Raw genomic sequence first — 26,750 nt, 5'->3', positions numbered from 1 at the left:
TTGGTCATATCTTATCATTTATGTTTTACTCATCCTTTTCACTCACACCACATTGAATTCTTAGATTTATATCTTTATATTAATCTGGTTAAAAAAGTACACAGATATATTCCGGAAGATCAAGTTTCTTAACTCATTATTACATACTGACCATTGTCATGCACGTCCTCTATTAAGAGGTATTCCTAGGGGACAATTTGTACGTCTTCGATGCAATTGTTCCATGGAAGAAGATTTCCAAACGAAATCCAAGGATCTTTTTACGAGTTTTTTGAGTCAGGGTTATGATGAAGGCACAATTGAGGAAGCCTGGGATCATGCAGCTTCTCTCGATTAGATTTGATCTTATTTCCTCAGATGCAATACGACACATTCAAATACAAGTACAGTCGGGCAAGTACCTCAGGGGGGGGACTTGGTAGCAGCACACCACAGGTAGATTTACCATATTTCATTACCCAATACACTAGACAAGCTGCCACCATTCCCTCCATTGTGAAAAAAACATTGGTCCATCCTTACACTGGATCCACTTTTTAAAAAACAGAACTTGGGACTTTTTTCTTTACTTAAAGGATCCTCCAAATGTGGTTGTTGAAAAACGTGCTCCTATATGCAAACTTTCTTTTTTTTTTATGACAAAGATAGACATAAATCCTTCAGGATTAATTCCTTCATCACATGTAACATGAACTTTGTCATATATCTGCTTAGTTGTGGGTGGAATACATAATTTGTGGGATTGACCACAAGACCCGTAAAAGTGCAGATACTTGAGCACATGAGATTAATTGAACATACGGACATCATGCATCCTGTATCCAAACAGTCGAAGACTTAAGCCAATGAATGAGCCACCTGTGCGGAAGCCGGGATATCCTTACAACCTGACCTGTTGGTGGCCCTTGAGGACAGGAGTTGGCCACCTCCATCCTAGAGACTACTGTTTAAAAAGTACTATTGGAATTTGTTACCCTTATATGAGATACCTGAAGGTAACATCACCTGCTTAGGAACTGCCAGGTAAGCGGTGCTGCTGTACTAAAGAGACTGCATTTATACCGACCTGTGCTTGGTTGAACAAATTAGCTATTACCAGTTAATTAAACAGCCAAAGCATGTTGATAAAATGTAGTGGATTGACTGCCTCTGTTTGATTAATTTGCAATACCCAATATTAGGTGTCTGTAATAAGCATTTAAATTGGATTTGGGAAAGTTTGCTGCTCTGGTTAATTATATAGCACACTGGACAGCAAATAGATTGCTGATATGCAAATCTTTAATTAACATCAGGTAGGCGTCAAGGTAAATATCAGTTAAAGGCTTTTTTGAGTGAACTAATTCAAAGAGGAATTGTCAACAAGCACTGGTGGAAGAAACTGAAGACTGATGATGCTTGGCCACACAGAAGCTGATCTTTAACTAATCGGCTCCACAGAGATCTACAAATAGAGGTCAGCAAACAAGTGTAGGTCATCAGGGACTATCTGAACCAGCAAAACCAAAGTCATGAATGACATGCTTCTAGCAAACATGTAATGACCGCAGTCCATACTTTATGGTTATAGAGGTGTTGGCCTTTAGACTTGAGTAAATCACAAAACAAACTATACTATGTTAACCAACACTAGTATTTATATTATATTTAGTTTGCAATGTATTGATAAAGCAAAATCTTGATCTGTTCACCATGATAAAGCAGCAGGTCCTGTTGCTTAACAAGTCCATATACTAATATATAGTTACATAGTAGATGAGGTTGAAAAAAGACATGCGTCCATCAAGTTCAACCTATGCTAAATTTAGATGACAGATACTTTGTCCTATATCCATACTTACAGAATATTGATCCAGAGGAAGGCAAACAAAAAATCCCAGTGAAATATCATCCAATGATATCTCATAAGAGGAAAAATAAATTCCTTCCTGACTCCAAATATTGGCAATCAGATTTTCCCTGGATCAACATCCTTCCCATGTTTACTTATTTGGTATATCCCTGTATACCTTTCCTTTAGGTTCTGGCACTACATCATCATTTGACCTGGCATTTTAGCGCTCTGCTACCTCATCTACCTTTCCTTTATAAAGATGTCCAACCTTTTTTTGAACAGATCTATTGTATCTGCCATCACAGTCTCCATGGGTAATGAATTCCACATTCTAACTGTCATTACTGTAAAGAACCCTTTCCTTTTTGCTGGCGAAATCTCCTTTCCTCCAACCTTAAGGGATGCTCCCATGTCCTTTGCACTGCCATTGGGATCAATAGTTCTTTTGAAAGCTCCTTGTACTGTCCCCGAATATATTTCTATATACTGTAGTTATCATATCCAGCAGAGGTCCCAGTACTGATTCCTGAGGTACTCCACGCACTTACCCCAACCTGAAAAAGTTCAATTTATGACAACCCTCTGTTGTCTATCCTTCAACCAGTTTTCAATCATAGTGCAAATATTTTTACTGTGTCCAATTTGCTTTATTTTGTACACTAACCTCATGTGTGGAACTGTATCAAACGCCTTTGCAACATCTAAGTAGACCACATCAACTGCATTACCATAGTCTAATTTCCTACATACCTCCTCAAAGAAACTAATGACATGAATCAGCCTATCCTATTTAACAGATTAAGGGTGTCTGTACACTTCCACCCATTCTTTGCAATCTGCTTTTACATATTTACATAGTAGATAAGGTTAAAAAACGACATACACATGTATCCAGGCTTACTATGTGCCGCGGACCAACAAACTGATACGGCACTAAAAACTGTGTTTTGCGGCCTGTGAGGGTTAATGCTACAGGGGTCTCTGCATCTGAATGGGACTCCGTAGCATTAATCCTTCACTTGATGGACCATCAAGAAACCAATACTAACCTTTTAGATGAGCTGCGCTGCTGTCTCCGTCTCGGCGTACCACCCCCAGCAGCTCTGAAGGTAAGACGCAGTCTCCGATCTGTTCAGCCCTTGGATGACGTAATATTATGGAACGGTAGACCTTGTGCCCCAGTTTTGAGGTGCTTCCATGTCACAGCTTTGAGAATCACCGCCATTGTTACATAACATATTTGAACAAATAGTGACCATTTAGGCGCTCCCACAGGGAGTTTAAAATTTATACGTGAAATACGGTGATAATATTATATATAAAATGCCAAAATATTAGTGCATACAATGAAAAAGTGTGACAAAATGTGAAAAAAATACAGTTGCATCTCCCTGCTCAAAACCTGTCTTCACTGGTCCCAGAAAGGCTGAAATGTTCTTCAAAGTCCAGTGGGAGAGAGTCAACAAAAAGTAGAAAACATATCTAAGTGTAGTTGCCTTGGTTAATGAGTGAGTATTCCGAGCCTGACTCCTATAGAATGCCTACTCACAGTGCAGTGATTTATCACTCGCAATTCCAAAACTGTGGCAAACTTGCTCGTGTAGTTTTGCTTGTGTGGCTTTCAGAACAGCTGCACCTCAGTATAAAAGAGTATGCCATAGCGCAGATCAATTGGAAAGATTTTATCTTTATAAAAAAATATAAGAACCGTACTTACAGATTGTACGAATTATAAAAGCATATTCACAACATGTAAGGGTTCCAGTTCGGGCTTTGGCTGGAACCCGCCCTTACCTGGCTGCTGTGGACATTTTGATTACTGGCAGCCTCCTATATTGCCTGGACCTGTTCAAGGTCTTAAATAGCAGCCAGTGACTTCCAGCCCCTGCCTGAGCATTGTAAACGTTTCCCTATGTTCCTGGCCACCCTGGGTTCTAGTTGCTGAGCCTTCCTTGTTCGTGAGCCATCCCTGTGGCTTCCCTGTTCCAGAGGCTAGGCTGTTGCTGTGGCTATCCTGTTCATTTGAAATCCCTGTTGCTGACCCTGGACTGTGACCCCGACCTCACTGCCTGCCCTGACCTGACCCTTTGCCTGGACTTTGCACCACTGCTGCCAGCCCTGACCTCCTGCCTGCTTACCGATTACGGATACCATAACAGGACTCTGTCCCTGGGCTCTGGTCAGTTAATTTGCATCCCTACTTCAGCCCTGCGGGTCCGCTTCCTGATCGGAGATGAGCACGTCACACAACAGTGAAGACATCATTGGTGGTTTATCTCCTCACCGTCCCCATCTCCTCAGTGGCACCGATGGTCTGGGGTATCCCCCCCCCCCCAGCTGCTGACCTCCTTGCCGGCGTCTCTGCTGGCTCCGTCGCGGCACATCCGGTTTCCAAAGACGCCACTTCCGGTTTCGGCTCTTGGCTGTCTAACGCGTCTGACTGCTTGTAAGGTTAAAACTGTCTTCTGGAATTGATAAGGTTAAAAAGAATACGCTGGCCTTGCTATTTTCACGGGAGGCTATCGTAAATAGCTTGAGACCAACTGTTCAATGCTTGTCAAAATATTGTTAAAACAGAGGATAGGGCTGCCTTATAAGTCACCATTGTATATGTCTCTTGCTCAGCAGTTAAATGTTTTAAGCTCTACAGAAAAGGCATTATGTGAAGGATACATGTAAATTTAGATGTGTACCCATATTTGTAACAGATGACAACTGTATTTTTGTCCCTGCTTTGTGTATATAAACCTGCTTGAGAATCATTAAAATTTAGTTGTGACAATTCAACCACTAGCTTCCTTGAATTTTCACAGCTCCGAGCTCGTATATGCTACGCTAATTGAAAGCATCCCATATCTGTTGCGTTTCAGTAGCTCCCGGGAGAAAAGGTTTTGCTTGCCCTAGAAGGACCTGATCTGTAGAGATCTAACAGTTTTGGTGACAGAAGTGGAATTTCGCACAGGAAAAAGGGTGAGTAAAGATTCTTTTTATTTGTTTCTCACCTTTTCCTCTGCGAAACTAAACAACCTAAATTTATAAGGGCAAAAGAACATAAGGTGAGAGTCCTTATTGTTTAATCGTGGGTAAGTCCCTTTAATCAAGGGTAAGTCCCCGATTTATGTAACAAAGGGTGAGAGTCCCTTTGGTTTTATCGAGGGTAAGTCTGTGATTAATGTAACAAAGGGTGGGTCCCTATTGTTTAATCAAGTGTACAGTAAGTCCCTGATAAGTAAAACGGACAGTATATGATTTCAAATAGCGTGGCAATTTAAGTTAAGTTAAGTTAAAATTGTTTAAAGTTAAGTTAACATAAGGATTGTTTAATGTTAAGTCAAGGTATTGTTTAAAGTTAAGTTAACATAAGGATTGTTTAATGTTAAGTCAAGGTATTGTTTAAAGTTAAGTGAAGGTAAGTATTGTTTAAAGTTAAGTTAATAATGATTTATTAATACGTGCGCATAAAGTGTTAAGATTTCTTTCCTGTATAAACTCATTATGGGCACTAACATTTTGTCATCTAATGAACTTACACTAACCTGTCAGCCCTCTCCCTCGCTGTTAGTGGCAAAATCAGCTGTCTCTCTCTCTCGCCTGTATGTATTGTAATAAGCAGCTGCAAGTAGCCCCCACCTTTTTTCCTCCAGCTATTTTTACACAGGCATAGGAATGTACTAAAAATCGTGAATGCCTCTTAGGAAAAACGAACATGCAAACTCAAATTATTTGTGCAACATTAACTGAGTATGAGTATATATTAAGTTTAAATTAATAATATTTTCCTGTCTGAATTGAAAAGTGGAAAACAAGAGTATAACAGGTATAGGTTTCTTTTTCCCTCAGAATGTTTTATTTTTAAGTATGGATATGGTAAAAAAAAAAAAAAAAAAACAAGTTGATTGATTGAGTAATCCCTGTATGTGTGCTTGTAAGAATCTGGGTGAATTCTATCTATGTGAAAGTGTTATTTGCATTGAATAATAAGAATACTGGTTTATTGTATGTATACAAAATGACTATTCAGGACTTGCAAATGATTCTAAAATAAGAATATAATTAATTGCTCATGATTGAAATTTAATTTCTAAAAGGTGTACACCACCACAATAATATAAACTAATTTACACTGGGCAGGGGAAAGTTTTGGGTATCTGGTTTTGGGTATCTGTGGAGAAAAAGAATAAAGAAAGGATGAATTATTTTTGTAAACAGTCCAGTCACTGGAATAATAAGGATGTTTATCGTACTGGCCAGGCGATTTATTTCCTTAACCAGAATTATAATTCTTTTCCTCTAAATCTCCACAGATAAAATCAGGTGAATATCTTATATAGAATAACAGGGGAAATATATTCTAGACACAAAGCTAACTAGAAGCTCAGCATTTTAAAAATTAGTTTAAATAAAGAAAAAAAAAAAAAGAAGTTAATTATGATATGAAAAAAAAAAAGGGATATCTTTATTAATTTATTCTGCAGGATCAAACTGTTTTGTTTTCCTATTTATTAAAATAGGTGAGAAAATATGTGTCTGTTATATTTTGTAAAAACTGGTTGAATGTGTGAAAGAAGCATAAAATTCTGTTTGTTTTGTATCTGCGCTCTGTGCTCTTTTTGTGTATAACCAGTAACTAAACTATCTAAAAGTATATGTTAAAGCCTACAATTTTCTGTTTACCAAAGATCCAGTTTTAATTTTTGAATACCAGAAACATTGTCGGGCTGTGTGAAGAGCTGCATATTTCAAGCTGTCCCAAATTGTATTGCAGTAACCAGTAATTAACCATTTTTTCTGTTACAAGGTTTTGGCAGGAAGCCCAGAGAGTTATTTGAGCTTGTTATATGGTTTGAAATGGAAACAGGTGTAAATTGATTAATATAGAGTTCCAATAAACAGAGGACAGTAACCCAAAATGAGCACTCTAAACACCTGGTGGGTGGGTAACGAAGTGGTTAAAACTTAAATCTTTAATATCCGTGTAAAATAATGGGGATTAAAACAAATATTAAACGCTCAGATCCTATAGTATGAACACAATGTAATGTTCTGGATCACTGATGAACTGCATAGAATCACTAGTGTATTGCAGTGGGAACAGGTGGATAAAGTAACCACTAGTCCAATGTAATCAGCACAGAAACTCTAGTGCTGAGCCATGTATAAGTGTGCAGACCCCGAAATAGCAGTAAAGCAACGGACAAGGAAAACGGCCCCTGACCAGGTCTGCCAGTATACTAATAATAATAATAATAGCATGTTCTTCTATAGTGCTGCTGGTTGTGCGCAGCGCTTTGCGGAGACATTTTTGCAGGCACGGGTCCCTGCCCCGTGGAGCTTACAGTCTACGTTTTTGGTGCCTGAGGCACAGGGAGATAGAGTGACTTGCCCGGAGTCTCGGGGAGCCGACACTGGGAATTGAACCAGGCTCCCCTGCTTCAAGCTCTCAGTGCCGGTCGGTGTCGTTGCTCACTGAGCCGTTCCCTCTCATATACTAGAGGGTTCTCTATGGAATTATTTTTCTGCAAAGTTGATCAAATATTTAATATTTTATCATTTTTAACCATCTTTTTCTCTCAAATGTGTCCCACCTTTAAATCTGTGTCTATAGGTTTTTATGCTACAGGTTGTTCTTTCAGCAAATCAGATGCTATTTTGTGTTCTAAAAGTTTCTGTCAGAAGACTATGGCAGATTATATTTATATTCAGTAGGGTTCTTTTGAGATTTTTTTATGAAAATTTTATACCCAAAGGTTTTAGGTTAGTTTTGCTATACATCAAGCAATTCCATTAAGGTTATGCTTTAAATGCTGTTATCCTTTATGTGATATTGTTCACATGTAATACAAGTGAACAAAAGGAGGGTGTTATTGCTGTTATTATTGCTGGCTGCCCCTGAAACCATATGGCAAGGGCTGAGAGTGTCAGCTCTTGGCTCTTGGGTATAATTGTAACGGATTTTCTGGCCTGACCCACCCAATCTCATATTGGCCCCTGTGGTCTAAGCAGCCCCCATTAGTGTAGTGTCTGGGGGTGCACCTGTTGGCAACAGGACTCCTGAGTCTCCCGCATGATGGTGTGTGGGGACTGCCAACCCAGACAGGCAGCTGAGGTACTGTACTTGAGTCGTACCTATATCCAGTGCAGCGTCTCCATCTCATCAGGATCCCAGCGTCCGCTTGTGGATGGTCCTGGTGAGGTACTCCTCTGTGGTGCACCCCTCGGTGCAATCACTCCCATCCATACATAGGGCACCTCACCAGGGTGTGAGGGCAAACCTCCATAATTACTGCTGGCATGCCCATAACTTACCAGGCCTTACTGTCAGCAGGAGAGATGACTGTAGCCATTTTACAGCATGGTTACATAATATTGTACCTTACTAGGTTGCCTGTAATTTTTCCTTTTTATACCCCCACATGGGTATAAACTAGGAACTGTGTATGTAGGGTTAACTGCCAGTGGGCTAGTTAATGCATTCTCTGTGTATTCCCTTTGCCTCATGGGCCTGCAGCTGTCTGTGCAAGCTTATAAGTGGATTGCCTTGTATGGGTGGCCCCTTATGAGAAATAGCTGCACAGAATATGCTTATGAGAACAGAGTCTCCTGGCACATGAGGGGAAAGGGAGGTGATATTTTGGCCTGTCTTGTCTGCCAGCAAGGTATTCTTAGCTGGTATCTTAGAGAAGAGAAGGTTTTAGAACCCCACATGATAGGTGCAAATAGTGGAGTGCAAGCTCTTGTGTTTACATGTTTGTTTTATGTGTTCTAAAACCTGCAATGCATTGTGTTTGTCCTGTGATTTAAACCCAGGTTGGTGAATTAGCATGTGAATTGGCATGTGAATTACATGTGAATAAGCATTCCAATGCCCCAGCTCAGATATGGAGTGCCTGAAAGTGAACTGACCCTGTTATTTTCTATGTCATATTCCCTTAGCGGAACTGTGAAATTTCTTGTGTGTCAGTTTTAGGAGGATATTTGGGTGGAAATATAATTATTTTGGTTGCAGGAGTTGTGGGGCCAAAGTGCTGTTAGTCACTTAATTTCCCCCAGCAAGCAGGCATGATTTGACAGAACGCAGTGTGAATTACACCAGGGCCTCCCTGTGCCCCCCAGACTCCTGGATTTCGAGTCCAAATCTCCCCAAGTTATTTTCCTAATAAGTATAAGGTCCCCCAAAGTATATTCTATGTTTCTTGTGTTTTCAAGGTCTTATCCGAATGAACCACCGTTTATTTTTCTGCCTGTTTTGCCTTGTGATTGATCCCTTAAATATAAAGGTGTATTTGGCCTAGCCTAATGTGACAATCAGATATAATTTTCTCTCATGGGAAGACCAATGGTCACCCTAGGTACCTTGTAGATTTAATGTTGTATGATTATGCTCTAAACAGACGATTTTAATCAGCATCTATTGTGTGAAACTAATGCAATTGTCTGAGTGTCTCATGTCCAGGTGCAGTCCTTCCAATTAGATGAAGATAAAGGTGACGCAAAAGCGCTTTTCATCTAAAGTGGAGAGGCCCATTCCAGATTCTACCCAATCAGAGTATTTTTCCTGGATCCATGTTACACAAGTGCACCCACAGTCGCTTCAAAATTAAACCTCAACAAAGGAGGGATGGCCTAAAGACACAGCCGTTCTCAGTTGGTGTTTTGGTTCATAAGAAAACCCGGCACTAACCAAAAAAAGGAGAAAAGTTCATAGGAAGAAAAATCGGACCTCAACATATGAACTTTGAACTTTTTAATAACCTTTCTTTTTACAGGTTTTATTATTTTAATTACAATGTTTATTCTATTAGGTTTATATACTGTAAGTGGTGTCCACATGAAGACGATAAGGTAGTAACAAGAATATTTTGTTATATAATGGAATCCTGGTAAACAAAGCCCACATCTTAGTGCAATATATCCCAATGTACTATACATACCGAATAAATAGCACCCCAGGAACACGAGAGTTATATTTAACCCCTTGGAAAAAGACAAGATGCTATAAGATATTTGTAGAACTATATATATAAGAAATTGGTTATGAAGGGAGTAGAAATACAAGTTTACCCTAGGGAAATTATTGACTCTGTGATAGAAGGATAGATAAATTATTATCCTGCAACTAGACCAGGTTAGGATATTTGGGAAAGTGGTTCCAGTGTTTGAAGGTAGAGATGAGGGTTGGGATTTGTTGGGACTTGGTGGTTAGATTATTTCGCTGGGAGCGAAGCTAGTGGATGTTTTTGTATGTGTGTCTGTCCTACTCATTACTCTCTGTGTTATGAACAGCAAAACTTTGGTCCTGAAGTGCGTTGCAACCCCCCCACCGATGCTATGTCTCTTTTTGGTGATGAAGATATCAGCAGTCCCCCAGAAGAAGAGACCGAAAAAAAAGAAATTAACTGGGCCGATACAGTGGCCAGAAAGGAATCAAGTTATGTACTATGGGACTATTTTTTTGGTCCGGCAGGACTATGATATGGTTAACTGTTCTTTAAAAAGACTGTCTCTAAAGGAAGAGGGGGCTGAGAAGATTGGAAAAGAGGAAGGTGGGGAGGTCACCCAAGGGCGTGTGTCAACCACAAGGAAAGGATCACAAGTCAACCATTTTGCCTATGGCAGCCATTTTGTCTGTTCCGATATTCTGAGTAAATGTAGTATGTAAGATGTATGTGTTGGGCAGTCGCTCCTAGGAAATATTAACCCACACCAACCCCCACTTATGCTCAGAAATAGAATTTAAATAATGTTCATCATACCTAAGCAAAGAATACGAAATTGAAAGGCATTAATTATTAAAAATAGCTCAGTTAAGAGAGTAGTGGGAGGTCTAATACCCTGTTAGGAATGTATGATTTATATGCAAAAGGGGATTTTTCAGTAGTCAATATAAATGTTTTTTTCACGATACTAAAAGACGCTATTTTTAAGGTTCAGCAATAGATAAGGACAGTAGTTTTGCAAAATTGTATGGCATTGGGTTATCTGATGGCAGCACAAGGAGGGGTTTGTAAATTAGTGGGTAAAGAATGCCGTTCTTATATTGACACCCAATCAAAAAAAAAGTTTACACCATGATATGGATACTCTAGCAGAAATTTAATCTAGAATGCGAGAGGAAACAAAAGAGTTTGATTTTACATTTGGCCTTGAAAATTGGCTCGATGTATTGGGAATTAAATTCTTTACGGAATTAGGATAATCGCAGGTTTATTACTTTGTGTGTATATGTTAATTCAAATGACTAAATGTGTAATCCGCTCTATTTTTGCCAGAAGAGCTGCTTCTGCTTCTAGCTCGACCGTTATGTATATGTCTCCCACCAAGAGAGCGAGGAATACCAATAGTCTTGGTACTCGTCAACCACCCATATGTTCATCTCAAACGAGATACCTAAAAGAGATAGGTTTCTGCAGGCACATGGTCTCTTGGAGGTTTCTTCCTTGGAGTTTTTCCTCTCCTGAGTGGTTTGCAGAAGAATAAATGGGATTGGTCAATTGGTTTGTTCTTTCAGAACAAAAGGAGGGGATGTAAGGTTAAAACTGTCTTCTGGAATTGATAAGGTTAAAAAGAATACGCTGGCCTTGCTATTTTCACGGGAGGCTATCGTAAATAGCTTGAGACCAACTGTTCAATGCTTGTCAAAATATTGTTAAAACAGAGGATAGGGCTGCCTTATAAGTCACCATTGTATATGTCTCTTGCTCAGCAGTTAAATGTTTTAAGCTCTACAGAAAAGGCATTATGTGAAGGATACATGTAAATTTAGATGTGTACCCATATTTGTAACAGATGACAACTGTATTTTTGTCCCTGCTTTGTGTATATAAACCTGCTTGAGAATCATTAAAATTTAGTTGTGACAATTCAACCACTAGCTTCCTTGAATTTTCACAGCTCCGAGCTCGTATATGCTACGCTAATTGAAAGCATCCCATATCTGTTGCGTTTCAGTAGCTCCCGGGAGAAAAGGTTTTGCTTGCCCTAGAAGGACCTGATCTGTAGAGATCTAACACTGCTGCTGAGGTCTGATGGCTCTGGTGACTCCCACTCTATGCATTTTGCCACCCGATAGGCTTCGTCAGGAGTATGAAAGGACGGGGCGGTGAGGAGTTAAACCACCAACGATGTCTTACCTGACGTGAATGTGCTTTTATAATTCGTACAGTGTTTGACTGAGCCTCAAATTGTGCTGAATCTGGGATATCCTGAAAACCTGAACTGTTGGAGGGGGGGGGGGGGGGGGAGCCTTGAGGACTGGAATCGGGAATGGACGTTATTTTTATTCATTGTAACGGGATTGTTGAAAGCTAATGATATGCAAAAATGTCGTCTGTTAATAAAAGTAGAAGCGCTAGTAACAGGGATTTTCAGGCAGCAGAGACGCGTTCACCATTACACTGCGCATGCGCATTGGCCAAACTTTAACTCGTGTTAAATATGCGATACCTGAAGCTAATGCAATTATTGCTATAATTTGGATAACTATATTTTATTACATTTTTAAAGTGTTTTCGGTATTTATAGTGTCCTGCCTTCATTTTCTTTGCACATTATTAAAAGTTATTTATTAATTATTATTGTAGAGATATGAATGGATAAACATTATTGTACACCCATACTTAATACAGTCATTGTTAGATGATATACCATATTAAGTCACACACATCACTTTAATCACTAAAAACATAGCGTATGATGAGTTTCAGACATTTATCTGATCCCTTATTTACCGGAATATCTTTGCATGACACGTGAAACTTTTGTAATCAAAAGGGTTACGTCATCTATTCAGTACATTGCCTGCATGCTATCCCATGCTATCGCCAGAAATAATGCACTGATAATTAGGGTCTGGGCGTGAGCAGCTTTTGGAAGGTCTTAAATATTCTAGCCTTATTCCCATGCGCTAATACGAACAGATCTCTGAGGATCTCCGTTGTTAGGTAAACTGCTCATTACTAAGTGATTTGCATAGGAGTAAGCCAGACATCCATTAAAAGTTAGCGATCCGCCATTTTTCAGGTGAACGCGATGACATCAGAACGCTAAGCACTTTTGGAGATATCTGATATGACTTGGCCTCCCGAATTAGCAGATCAATAATTATTTAACCACCTTCTGTAGATCTAACCTTTAGTATCCTCACAGAAGTAATTTATTTAAACACTAACAATAACAAAAATAATAAGAACCTTCTGTCTGCAAAACATATGCAAACAATAGCACGATATTTACCATATAGAAACAAACCCCAATAGTATAGCAATAATTGCAGAGTCTGTAGCCTAGCTATTTTGATCAATTCTTTCCTTTAATCTAGTTCACAGTTAAATGTTTTAGACAAAGACGTGACTGGTATTCTGGCAAAACAAATGAAGAGTGCTAAGCAATACAGAAAATAAAGACATACATAGTGAGAAATCCAAGCAATGATTAAAGAGGCAATCCAAGAGCTTTTTTTGTTTTAACATTTATTTATTTTTTTTACGCAGAATTGATCAGGGTGTGACTGGAGCTAAAACCCCATTCATTTCAGCTCAGGGAGCCCCCTACTTCCAGAGATACAGACCACTGTAGGGGGGTGCCGGTAGCCACTCTGCTCGGCTACCAGGGTTCACATTATGGCGGAATTTCAAAGCTCCCGCGCCCTGCGGGCCAATAGGAAGCCGTGACTTCACCCAGTTGGGCTTCCTAATGGCCCAAGTGACGCGGGAGCTTTAACCCCAGCTTGCTCAGCCAGAGAGGCTGCAGGCACCACCTGCGGAGGTAAGTATCTCTGAAAGCAGGGGGTCCCCTGAGCTGAAATTAATGGGGTTCAGCTCTGGAGACCTAGGGGCCTATGCAGAGAGCAGCGAATTTTAAAAATGGCGAATTTAGTAAAAAGTAGCTTTTTTGGAGAGTTTTATTCTCCATATGCAGAAATGTGCGAATTCTGCTATGTTTAACATGGATGCGCGTGGCGAGTTTAAATTGGCGAGATGCGCGCTTCAGAAACGTGTAAAAACAAATTTGCGCCTTTTTTTTCCCATTGCAATGGCCGCGAGCGGCAGCTTCTTGCCAATTTTTTCTGGCGAGGCAAAAAGGAGACAATCGCGCCATTTTATTGGCGCGAACAGCCGCTAGATGCCGTTCGCGGCTCTCTGCATTAGGATATTTTTAAAACTGGTGAGATTGAGGTTCTCGCCAGCCGCGAGGCGAGTTTTACAAATAGAAAAGAAAAATTGGCGCGTTTTTCGGAACTCGCCATTTTCTGCTGTTTTCTGCGCGATTTTCTCCAAAAAATGGCGAATTTCGAAATAGCGCTGCTCTCTGCATAGGCCCCTTAGGCTTTAATCCAAAGTAAAAGAAAAATGTTTTTTTTTTTAAAGCACTTGAATTGCTCCTTTAAGAAGGTACTGCTAATAAAATACTACAGTATGAGAATTAGATATTAAACTACAGCATACAAACTTACTTGTGCAATGGGAGTACCATGATGGTTTGCTGGAGGAAAAATATTCAAGAATATAAAGAATTAAGTGTAGCTAAGCCAACACTGGCAGCAAAATGTGCTATTTTCTAAGCCCACAGGAGAGAAACACCATTAAAAAAAAAAAAACATTTTAATCTTCACTTTGAATTCACACTGTGGATTTGCAATCAGATTGCTGTCATAGTTTATCAGTAGCAAAAAGTCACATCTATCCAGCCGAGTAAACTTCCAGCTGACCAAAAATGAACACAGACTTTATTCACACAATCTCACTGTAAGGAAAACTGAGAGCGTTTTACTTCCAAGGTGTCTGAATGAGAAAAGGTGACATTTCTGCTAGAATTTAAGTGAGATTGTTGACATGGCTGGCAAGACTTATTCTTTTAGACCCTCTGCTTCTATTATAGGGAACTCGCCGTCTATATGCAAGAGAAGAAATGACAAATACTGTAGTAATGGTCCATAGTTAGGAAAATGTGTTGTAATTATCCATTAACACTTCAATTTTCGGAATACCGTACATATAATGGTATGGGAGGCTGTTTGCCCAATTAGACATAATACGGAAATAGCACTACTTGTTTTGCAAATAAATCCATCTCACGTACTTGGTAATTTGGAAAAAATGCAAAGGATTGATAAATGAATCGTCATGGCTACTTCATAACTTCAAACTCTCCTGCTGAAATCCCTCTCCTGGCTTCCTATTAAACTTTGTATTACTTACAAAATTCTCCTCCTCACTTTTAAAGCTTTACACTCTTCTGCCCCTTATTACATCTCAGCCCTAATTTCTCGCTATTCTGTACACCTGCCCGACTCTTGCTCAAGGATGTTTTCTGTCTACCATTTTGTATCTAAAGTCCTCTCCCAACTAAACCCTTTCTCACTCACGGCCCCACACCTCTGGAATGCCCTTCCCCTCAATATCCGACTGGCACCCTCTCTCTCCACCTTTAAGGCACATCTTAAAACACGAAAAGGATGATACCTACCGCTCACCTATTACAGAATTAATGTAGTATTGGAGTACATAGGATGCATAATGGAAAAAGGATAAATTATTTACAAAAAGGTTGATAGCTACAACCCAAAGGATACCTAATTGCACTCGCTATGAACAACTATTGGTCCGGAAAAAATGAATCTGTGGGCACTAATGTCCCCCACTCACAATATAGTGTGAACATTTAAAAAAAAAACATTTTATTAAGGCAAACTAATATATAATAAAGTGTGTGGTATACAATAAAATATTAAAAATTAGGGGAGGTCACTCAAATGGAAATGGTAGTTTGTCTTCACACAGACCTAAATCTGTCTGTGTGTATCCTATTAGGGATTTTAAGATACATCTTAAAATACACCTCTTTAATAAAGCATGTGGGTAGCTTAAAACGCAGCATCAAACTCTCATATGCAAATTCTCAGATGCACTGTCCTTGTCCACTTGCAGACGCATTTACCAGAACACTCTCCTCCTTTCTTTGTAAGTTCTCGCAGCTTACACTTGGTATAAACTCTTCGGGGCAGAGACTCCTTTTCCTATTGTTTTATGTCTGAAGCACTTCTTCCCATTATGTGTTATAATATCACGTGTATTGTAAAGCGCTGTGTATCTGGATCACGCTATATAAAAGATACACATACATGCATACGACTAGAGATGAGCGGAATTAACGGAATCCGTTCCGTGTATTTTCCCGGACTTTAGGGGTCCATATCCGATCTGCGGAATGCAATCGGTAGTTGGATTGCGTCATCTTAAATCCAAGGGGAATCAGCCCACGGAATCTGCTCCGCGGGGTCCACAACCAAAAAGCATTTATTTTGCCACGCTCACTTCCTGCCTGTGTGTCACACACTTTCTGGTGAGGGAATGGAGTGGATGTGTAGGAGAGGGTGTACACAATGGCTTAAACTCGAGGCTGCACTTCTATTTATATACTCCTCCGCCCATGATAATTCCATTTGCGGAGACGTATTCCATTTGCAGGTTCGGATTCCGAATCCGGCAGACGGATTTTCAGTGAAAAAATAATAATTTGCCCGTTTGAGACAGACCTGCGGCTGAAAGGAAACGGCCAATCCGCGATGGAATCGAATTTGAGGAAATCTCTATTTATCACAGTGTAAAACAGAGGTGGCCAACTCCAGTCCTCAAGGGGCACCAACATGTCAGGTTTTAAGGATATCCCTGCTTCAGCACAGATGGCTCAATTAGTCATTCTGTCTGGGCCACCTGTGCTGAAGCAGGAATATCTTGAAAATCGGACCTGTTGGTGGCCCTTGAGGACTGGAGTTGGCCACCTCGATGTAGAACATCATCTGTTAGGATAAATTAAACAGCTATTAATAAATCTGGAAAAACAAAGAACAGATGTATGGTCTTCACTTACGTGTCTTAGTATGTGGGGTTCTAAAAACATCTGGTTAACATGGTTCCCCCTTCCCGCATTCTTATAGCACTCAGTCCATTAACCATCACAATGCCGCCATTAGCACTTCACCGTCATGTGACTTCTCCTGGAGCGATCACATGACATGCCCAGGCCCCCGGATGCCGGAAATGAAAGTGGTGGGAGCTCCCGATCTGCACCTAGAAAGCCACGATTGGTTTGCTGTCATAAGGGCCTCTGTGGAGCAGGGCACATGCCATACCTGGATCGTCAACACGGCACTGTAAGAGTTAATATTTGCGCCCGTCAACAGAATATCTTTACATTTCCACTGATCTAAAGCTTCTTCTCCTTATAGAACTGATACGGAAAAACATGAGTGGAAATCAAAGCTGCTGATCCCACTGCCCACGGATCCCCTCCAGTCACAAAGAAAGATGACCGGTAATGAAGCGTTCTCTCTGGACAGGCACCACGCAAAGGGAACTGGTCTGTGTGTTTGGGTTCCACTGTTTGTTTTCTTTCTCTAAATGAGCAATGCTTCAAAAATATATTATTTGAAGATTTACAAGGAGGATGTGCAATAAAAAAGGATGTTTACATTGATATAATGGTTATCTCATGTTGCTCATTACAGTCAATGTTGAAGTGATTGCATAAGTTCTCCAGAGCTCACCACATCAAATATGATGGCGCCAATGTGAGTGTCAGCATTTGGGTTAGTTCTAAGACACTACCTTTGAAACAATTGCGCAGCACTGATTATGCATTAATAATGCAGTACACCAGGGTTCCCGCGGCACCAAAGTATCATAGGCAGGTTCAATTTCCCAATGTCACCACTCCCAACCTTCCTGCCCACGTAGTAATGGTGTACTACGTGTAAACGCAGCAATACCACAATTCATTCCCCTGTAGTCACCAGGGTAAACCAATCTTTTATTTAAGCAGCGATTCCATGGCAATCTTATGAAATTTATAAAAAGGTTCAGTATATTATTTTCACGTGTGATACCTTTTAAAGGAGCAATACAAGCAATATCCCACGTGTTTTTTTTTTTAAATAAATCAATGCTGTAGTGTTATATAACACTATCTTTTTTTATTTTAAAATTGAACTCTAAATGGCATTTTTACTACGTTTTAATATAATGAGCATCCTTTGATTTCTATAGTACACACAGTTCAGTACTCCTCCACAGCAGTGCAAGATCTTTCAAACACTTTTCTTTTTGTGATAATTTGCTACCAATATTCCCAGCAATTTGAGCTGCAAACTGTAACAATAGATAATGTTACCTTAGACATATAAGAATACATTGTAGCTGCTGAGTTACACTGACTGAAGGATTGATTTGAAACTGAAAGGCAACCATTTAGTGAACTCTGGGAAGCAGGATTTTGCTGATCGATCACAGGACAACTAATCGGCAGCTTAGGTAATTAGTTTTCAATAAAAGTAATCAAAGGCTGCATATATTAAAACAAAAATATTTTTTTAAAGCTGCCTAGACTGCCTTTTAAAGGGCCTGAAAATTCTTTATAAATGTACCTGCATGCATGCTTTCAAGTTCTTAGAAATCTATTTGCTACATACAGTAATTTCATAATAGACATGAATAACTGCTTCTTTGAAGTTATTTCCTTGTTGAATACTCCAGAAATGATCTGATATTTGACTCAGTTAGACATACTGAGATGTTCTGAGACGTAGATTTGTTCTAAGAGGGTGATCCCATCTGTCCTAGATTGACATATTAGATCCTACATTATCACATAGTGTATGCTGGATATAATATAGAAAAAAGGTGGTCATTTCAGGCATTCTACAGCTTGGAGGAAAAGCTTTGCCGTAAGCGAGAATTGCTACAAAAAAGCAATGGCTAGCTTCACTGGTTCCAATTACACAGGGAAACAATAGAAATGCTTTTCCTAATCCTGCTCTGTGAAAACTCATGGCATACTGTACACAGGGTGGCAGGTGTCAGAGCGCGAAGCTCTCAGGCTATGAAATAAAATAAAACACAATAAAGTCCAATATATCAAAACCAAAAACTGAAACATGGAATGAATCCAGAAATAGGAGGTATCTCACTGTAAGGATTGGTCTTAGGCCTCGCCTCCGTGACGTGTCTCGTGACGCCCCCGGTGACGCGCATCGTGTTGACAGGATCGTGCGCTGGCGTTATCCATTTGTTGTCAGGCAAAGGACTCAACCACCAGTTGAAACTGACAGCAGAATAACTACTTCATCTAATTCACCTGCAGTGCTAAACTCCACCGCATGACTATCCAGTGGGCTGATGGTAATCAGCATTTACAGCCACGCAACTCAGCATGGATTAGCTCTTCAATAAAGAGGCAATTATTACATTCAGCCTTGTGCCTTTCATCTGATTGGATATCCATGCTCCAAATCGGCTGAGCATAGTAGTCTATACCTGGGACAAAGTGCTACACACAAGCACCCCGCTTGTCGTGTCCTGCTTTGCCATGTGTAATTCTGCTAACCCTGTCATGTCTCCTAGTATCCACGACCTCGGCTGTGTACGTGGACTCTCACCTTCTCGTATCCACGACCTTGGTTTCATACCTGGACTCCCACCTTCTCCATACCTCGGCTACGCACCACGTCTATTCTACATCTCCAACCCTTGACCATGGCGAGTATCAGCACTAATCCAGCTTCTCCTATCCTGACCCAGCTAGACGACTAAGGACCTGCACATCGGACGCGATCTCGCGGCTGCGGTTTGGTGCATTCTAACCCCCACCTCAGCCTCGCAGTTCTGTCTTGTTTGTGGCGAGCACCCGTTACACTCACGTGTTGTAGGATGATTACAGGCGAGTAGAGATCAATCTCTCTAGTCAGTGGCCATTTTCAAGGTTGCACAGAAGAAGTTCCGATTGCATAAACGAAGAAAAGGCAAGACTAGTGTGATAACGTTTGATTAAAATAAGTGTTAATGATCGTATCGCACTCAAGAATTCACAATGTAACAGGTGCTTTTAGACTGCAGAGTGAAGAGGGTAGAACGCTGGAACAGCTGACGTCTGCAGACCCGCTAGTAGGAGAGAGATTAAAAAAGCAGTCCAGTCTATACTGGGAACCAGCATCACTGCTCAGCCGTATGGGGGTCTGTTGTATACGGATATCCTGGTAGCCTACTCATTTCACACTATGGAGAGCTTCATACTGTACTTATGCAGGGACAATTTTAAATACCAACACTTGAAGTCAGCTCCTGCTGTACTCGATAAAGCTATATAAACGACTGTGAAGAAGCCACTAATACACGTGTGGCAAAACACTTGTTATGAATGGTATCTGGGAGTGTAACACAGTTTAAGTACATATAAGTAATGGAGAAGGTCCAGATTGATGGATCAGCATACAGTCTGGTCCATATGAGAAGAGATTGAGAGAGAGTGAGATGCTGTTTACAGATTCTTTACAGTTGTAGACTAAGGAGAGTTGAAGTGAACGCCCAATTGGACACATGGCATTATGGAGAAAAGGAAGAGGGTCCAGGCAGATTCTAGATGGATGGCTAGTTAGCGGAGGCCTTGACGAAGAACACTAATAATATGGCTGAGAACTATCCAGCTTTTTGACTAAAATATACGCACCTGTTTGAACAGCAGCACTTTTTTGAGACATAAATCCCTAGGTGTTACATTGATTTAATTAAAAGCCCCAATCACCATTGAGACACACTAATAGCGGACTGTAATGACCACACATTTAGCTCCTGAGATATTGCATTGTCTCTTCTGACAAGCTCTACTTAAAATTAATACTGTACACACCGGCACCTTCAAATGATTTAAATATTGGTCATTTTAGGTACTGAAGAAATAAGGATACCACACGACAATTATGACAATTAACACGACAACACCACATGACAATTACGAGCAAGGACTGTTTGTGTTGGGGCCCATATTTTTGCATTTGGTCATGCACTTTTTTTAATCGACGTTGCACTTTATTTTTATTTGTATTGGGGTATATTTGTGTATACATTTGTGTAGTGATGAGGTTTCTACTGTATGTGTTGATGATGAATTGTGGATATTCAATCTGCATACACTCCAGTAAGAACCGAGCGTCTATATTTCATATTTGGAACCCACTCTACCAAATGGCTGGGTGTTATTTAAGATGTCCACCAAACCATGGAAATACCGAAAGAATAATTTCTACTTATGTTACCATCATAGATGAGAGACCATTGCCAAGCGAAGTTTGCAAAAAGTTGTACTTAGCAAAGTCAACTACTCCAATTTAAAAAGATGACACAGCTGATTCGGGTGGGGGAGGCACTTGTACTTTTTGGAATGAGAGTGCAAAAGTAATGAACATAGGAAGAGGAGGCCCATCATAAGGACATTTCTAATACAAATATGCAGTTTTTTTCTGCAGAATACTATCCATCTTCTAATTCCCAATCAACTGTTCAATAAGAGCTGTGATTTAAAGCCATCTTTTCCAATCGTCCTTCCTATTAATCATCTCAATAGGGTTTTTATTAATTTACCAGGCCTCTATTTTCAAATCCTAATATTTATTTTTTACTTTCCAGTTATCTTTTCTATTTCCAGTGCCTCTTTTGATTATAGTAATACATTGTGAATAGATAAGTGTCTTAGCATATGGCAGCACATTGCATTTAAGATTCTCGCTGCCACTGCCTTAGGCAAATTGGAGAGGGAAATGGAACATGAATTAGTACTAACCAATTACCGGTGGGCAGGCGGAGGTAACAGTTTGCCCTGGGTTTGAGAAGGCTTAATTTAACATGCTGATGAGTTGAAGCCGACTAAGATTTCTTGCTTTTAAGCTCTGGTATAAAATATGTATTGTATTGTATGTCTTTATTTATATAGCGCCATTAATGTACATAGCGCTTCACAGTGGTAATACAGGGGGGTAATCAAATAAATAACAGATAATATAAATAACAGGTCATGGGAATAAGCGCATCAGACATAAAAGTAACATTAAGGAAGAGGAGTCCCTGCTCCGAGGAGCTTACAATCTAGGCTAGGTTACAGTTCCTTATTGACTTACTCATAGTTTATGGGGAGAGTCTTCAAATATGATATCATTTGATACACCCTTCAGACCAGGGGTGGCCAACTCCAGTCCTCGAGGGGCACCAACAGGTCAGGTTTAATATATTAATAAATAAAGTATAATAAAGTGTGTATCTTTTTATGTCCTGCACTATATGTTAGCTTTGTAGTGTCTATATGTGAGTCAGTTATATATTATTTATTTATAAAATATTTTACCAGGAAGTGATACATTGAGAGTTACCTCTCGTTTTCAAGTATGTCCTGGGCACAGAGATAAGACAAATAATACATGTTTACAAATACAGTTACATATATTGTAGGGTTTACATTGTCTGTTTCTTCCCCAGTTTTGTCTCCTACCCTTTAGAAATTTGCTGCGTAGTTCCTAACTGTACTACAGTATTACACTATGTATTTTACATTTATCCATAGAGTTATCCAACTGTCACTCAAAGTCTATTCCGGACACGTCAGACAAGACATTACCATATGGTTTGACTCATTCTTTATTACCTCTTTTCTGGACCATCTATTAGCCTACTAGAGGCGCCGGACAATAACTTGTTTTACATCTGCTTACTATCAGATCTTGATCGATCGGAGGATTTTCCTGGGCGGTCTCATATGCACATTGTGTTTATCATGTTATGTATGTGATTAGGTTTATTTCATTATTCATGTGATATAATTGTTACAAGTGACCACTATACACATTAGATTTACTTTTTAATTTACTTAGCATTAGTGCTTTTAGCACTTTCTTTTTGCAAATATTTAAATAGGGGCCCGAGGGTTCACTTTAGTACTCCATGGGAACACCCAACAGAGACTGCTTTTCTTTCTATTGAACAAATATACAGTAGTGAAGTATTTGTCATTCATGTGGGGTGCTTTGTAGGTGCTAAAGCAAGAACACATGACCTTTACTTGTAAAAGACTTTACAAAGCATGCATGTTGTTTTCACACACAAACAACTTCAGTAAAGATGGCAGATAGTCATTTCACAAACAGTCCCATTTCATACTGTCATACTACTCCATTTGAGTCAGTTTGTACCAGTATTTAGTATTCTACTCTGGACACTGAGTAACTTAGAAGCTTTTGTCTATTGCAGGGTTACCACATATTACAGATGGTATAGCTAAGCCGGGAATAGAGGTATTAATTATACCGGCAGTTTGCAGTTAAAGGACTGACATTTAGGTTTCACTTGAAATGTTAGTAATGAATATGCCGACACGTCTCAAATCACATTCAATTGCAAGGGTTATTTATGGAAGTTTCCAGGCTGCAAAATGGCGCATAACACGTTACCAGATTTAAAAACAAAAGAAAAAGCCATGACAGTACCTGGGATTTTTAACTCTAGTAAGTCTGGCGCACATTTAGTACCAGAATTGCCCAGTTTGGCAACTTTGAGTCTTTAATAAATAATCTCCCATATTTCGAGCTATCTTTACAAATTTCCATTTTTTTCTCCAGTTTCCAATGTTTATTTTTTCCAGTTAACATGTATTTACATATGCAATCTCCATCTTATAAACATTTTTCATTTTAATTTATAATTCATACTAAACATTTACACTTACATCCAGTCTTTTAGGTTAAGGCCAATTCTTAAACATTTCTAACAATGTTTCCAGTGACTTATTTCCTTATTTCCTTCCCAATTTGGACTTCTCTTCCCAGGACTGTATAACCCTGTTCTTTTAATGTAACCATGTATTTTTTATAACTCTGTGCCCAGGACATACGTGAAAACGAGAGGTAACTCTCAATGTATTACTTCCTGGTAAAACATTTTTATAAATAAATAAAAGCTACACTACTACATTGGCTGATGATTTGGAAAGTCTTATCTTGACCAACATTACGAAAAGGTGAAATGCAATAAATTGATCCCTTGTTTGTACCACTAAGGTTTATTATTGTGTGTAATGTATTTCTATTTAGCATCAGCAGCATGTACAAATAAACTACAGTGTATCTGGCAATTACAGCATGTCAGAAATTACATATCACTGTGCATTAACATAAAAACAATACTTAGCCATGAGCAAGGTACGTTGTCCTTGTACAGTATCTAACATTCCATCAATATACCATTCAATTAGTTGTCATAGTTATCATTACTGTCCTCATCTTGTACATATTCAATGCTTATTCTCAATTGTTTTGACATGCATTACTTGAACACTCTTGATATTATTGTCTATAAGGGCACCTGTCATGTTAATGCCGCTGACAAAGAAAATAAACTGGAATTCATACAGGCAAATTGTAGATTCAAGAACATTTCTGTCAAAAGTAGTTTATCTTTCCATTTGCTTCCAGTAATAAAAAAAAAAAATGGCAAACCTAATGAATGCTCAGGACAAACCTAGAGATATACTGTATACTCAACCAACCCTGGAACTCGGACCTGCACACAAATGTATATATATATATATATATATATATATATATATATATATATATATATATATATATATATATATATATATATATATATATGTAGATATATATATATATATATATATATATATATATGTAGATATATATATACATATATATATACACACACACACACATATATATTATATATATATATATATATATATATATATATATATATATATATATATAATCAAAAAATAAATAGATGATACCGTTCTGTGGCTAACGAAATGCTTTTATTTGTGCGAGCTTTCGAGATACACTGATCTCTTCTTCCGGCGATGTTACAATGAATGAAGCAAGGATTACTTAAAAACAGTGTCTCTTGGAATGTTATCTGTGCTGGTCCTTCCCCCGGTGTGGATGAGATTTATGGCTGGAGGTGTCAAAGGGTAACTGAAAGCAAGTGAAGAAAGAGTGTGTATGTGTATCAGTGTGAATAAAAATGAATGGAGAGCCCACAGTATAAACAGTGCTCTACACAAGGTGTGTGTGGAGTGAGAGGGGATATAAATGGTGTGGGTGGGTGTGGAAATGTGAGTTTGTAGCACAACTGAAAGTGTGTGTGGATACTATGTGGTCCCTATTGGTGTATAGGGATGGAAAAATAAGGAGTATTAGTATGTGTGAGAGACAGCTGTGTGTGCATACATATCACCATCTACAGTCAAGCCATACGATACAACCGGATATGCTCCGACACAGCAGACAGAGACCAGCGGATTAAAGCCTTGAGATCAGACTTTATAAACCGTGGATATAACCACAGAATTGTAGACCAGCAAATTCTCAAAGCCACCAGAATACCAAGAAGTGATCTCCTTGAATACAAACAGAAGGAGACAAGCGACAGGGTACCTTTGGTGGTCACATATAACCTACACCTAGGAGCCCTACGCAAGATCGCCAGGAAACTACAACCCATCCTCCAGGAAGATACAAGACTGCAACAGGTCTTCCCTGAAGCACCCTTATTATCATACAGACAATCCCATAATCTCAAGAATATTATGGTGAAGAGTAAAGTATTCAGCAGTACAACTGAATGCGGGACAAAACCATGCCAGGACCCAAGATGCAAAACCTGCGCAATGCTCTACACAGCGGACACAATACAAATACCACACAGGAATCGGGAATACAAAATCAGAGGAAGGTTCACCTGTTCTTCCAGCAATGTCGTGTACCTCATCATGTGCATGAAATGCCCAGGGGGCTGCTACTACATAGGTGAGACAGGGCAGGGGCTAAACAAGAGAATGAACCTGCATCGCCACAGCATCACATGCGGTACAAGAGACAGTCCTGTTGGCGAACATTTCTCTGACACTGGCCATAAGATGAACGATCTGAGGGTTGCCATACTCAAAGGTAATCTTAAAACCCCGAAAGAGAGACGGTTGCATGAATACAAATTTATGCAACTCTTCGGGACACTTAGCAGTGGCCTAAACAGAGATCGAAATTTTATGAGTCATTACTGACACTAGTGAACTCTCGTCCCATGAGCGCTAAAGGCCATGTCTGTACATACTGTGCTATATGTATGCATACACAGCTGTCTCTCACACATACTAATACTCCTTGTTCTTCCATCCCTATACACCAATAGGGACCACTTAGTATCCACACACACTTTTAGTTGTGTTACAAACTCTCACATTTCCACACCCACCCACACCATTTATATCCACTCCCACTCCACACACACCTTGTGTAAAGCACTGTATATACTGTGGGCTCTCCATTCATTTTTATTCACACTGATACACATACACACTCTTTCTTCACTTGCTTTCAGTAACTTTTGACACCTCTAGCCATAAAACACATCCACACCGGGGGAAGGAACAGCACAGATAACATTCCAAGAGACACTGTTTTTAGTATACCTTTTGCTTCATTCATTGTAACATGGCCGGAAGAAGAGATCAGTGTATCTCGAAAGCTCGCACAAATAAAAGCATTTCGTTAGCCACAGAACGGTATCATCTATTTATTTTTTGATTATTGAAGCTCGGCTAACACGGTACTGATACCTCTACATATATATATATATACACACACACACACACACACATACACCCATCTAATCGCTGGCCCTGGAGAGTAGAGATGGGTGAATCCGCCCATATCTGTTTCCTGGATTTTCTATATAATACTATTCTGCAGAATACATTGTATGGCTGTTTACCAATAGTGCTGGTGCTGGTTGGTGTACCATAATTTAATACTGTCTTAACTGAGTGGATCCTCTTACATTAGGACCCACATAGTGGAACTACATATTAACAACTGTCATTAACCTATTGCTCTACTCATACCAGGTGGCTGTAGGGAGAGTGTTATTGATCTTCACTCTCCACTAATATTAGGCACACTTTACACCAGGTATCTTAGGGAATAGCAGTAGTTTAGTACAGTCACCCCACACTACTCCAAACAGTTTAATTTTACTTTAGGGTGTAATAGCTATACTCACCTACCCGCCTGTCCATCCCCCGTGGC

The sequence above is a fragment of the Ascaphus truei genome, chromosome 14, assembly GCF_040206685.1.
Source record: "Ascaphus truei isolate aAscTru1 chromosome 14, aAscTru1.hap1, whole genome shotgun sequence".
Classification (NCBI taxonomy): Eukaryota; Metazoa; Chordata; class Amphibia; order Anura; family Ascaphidae; genus Ascaphus; species Ascaphus truei.
The sequence above is the reverse complement of the archived record's forward strand: the minus strand, read 5'-3'. Positions refer to the sequence as shown.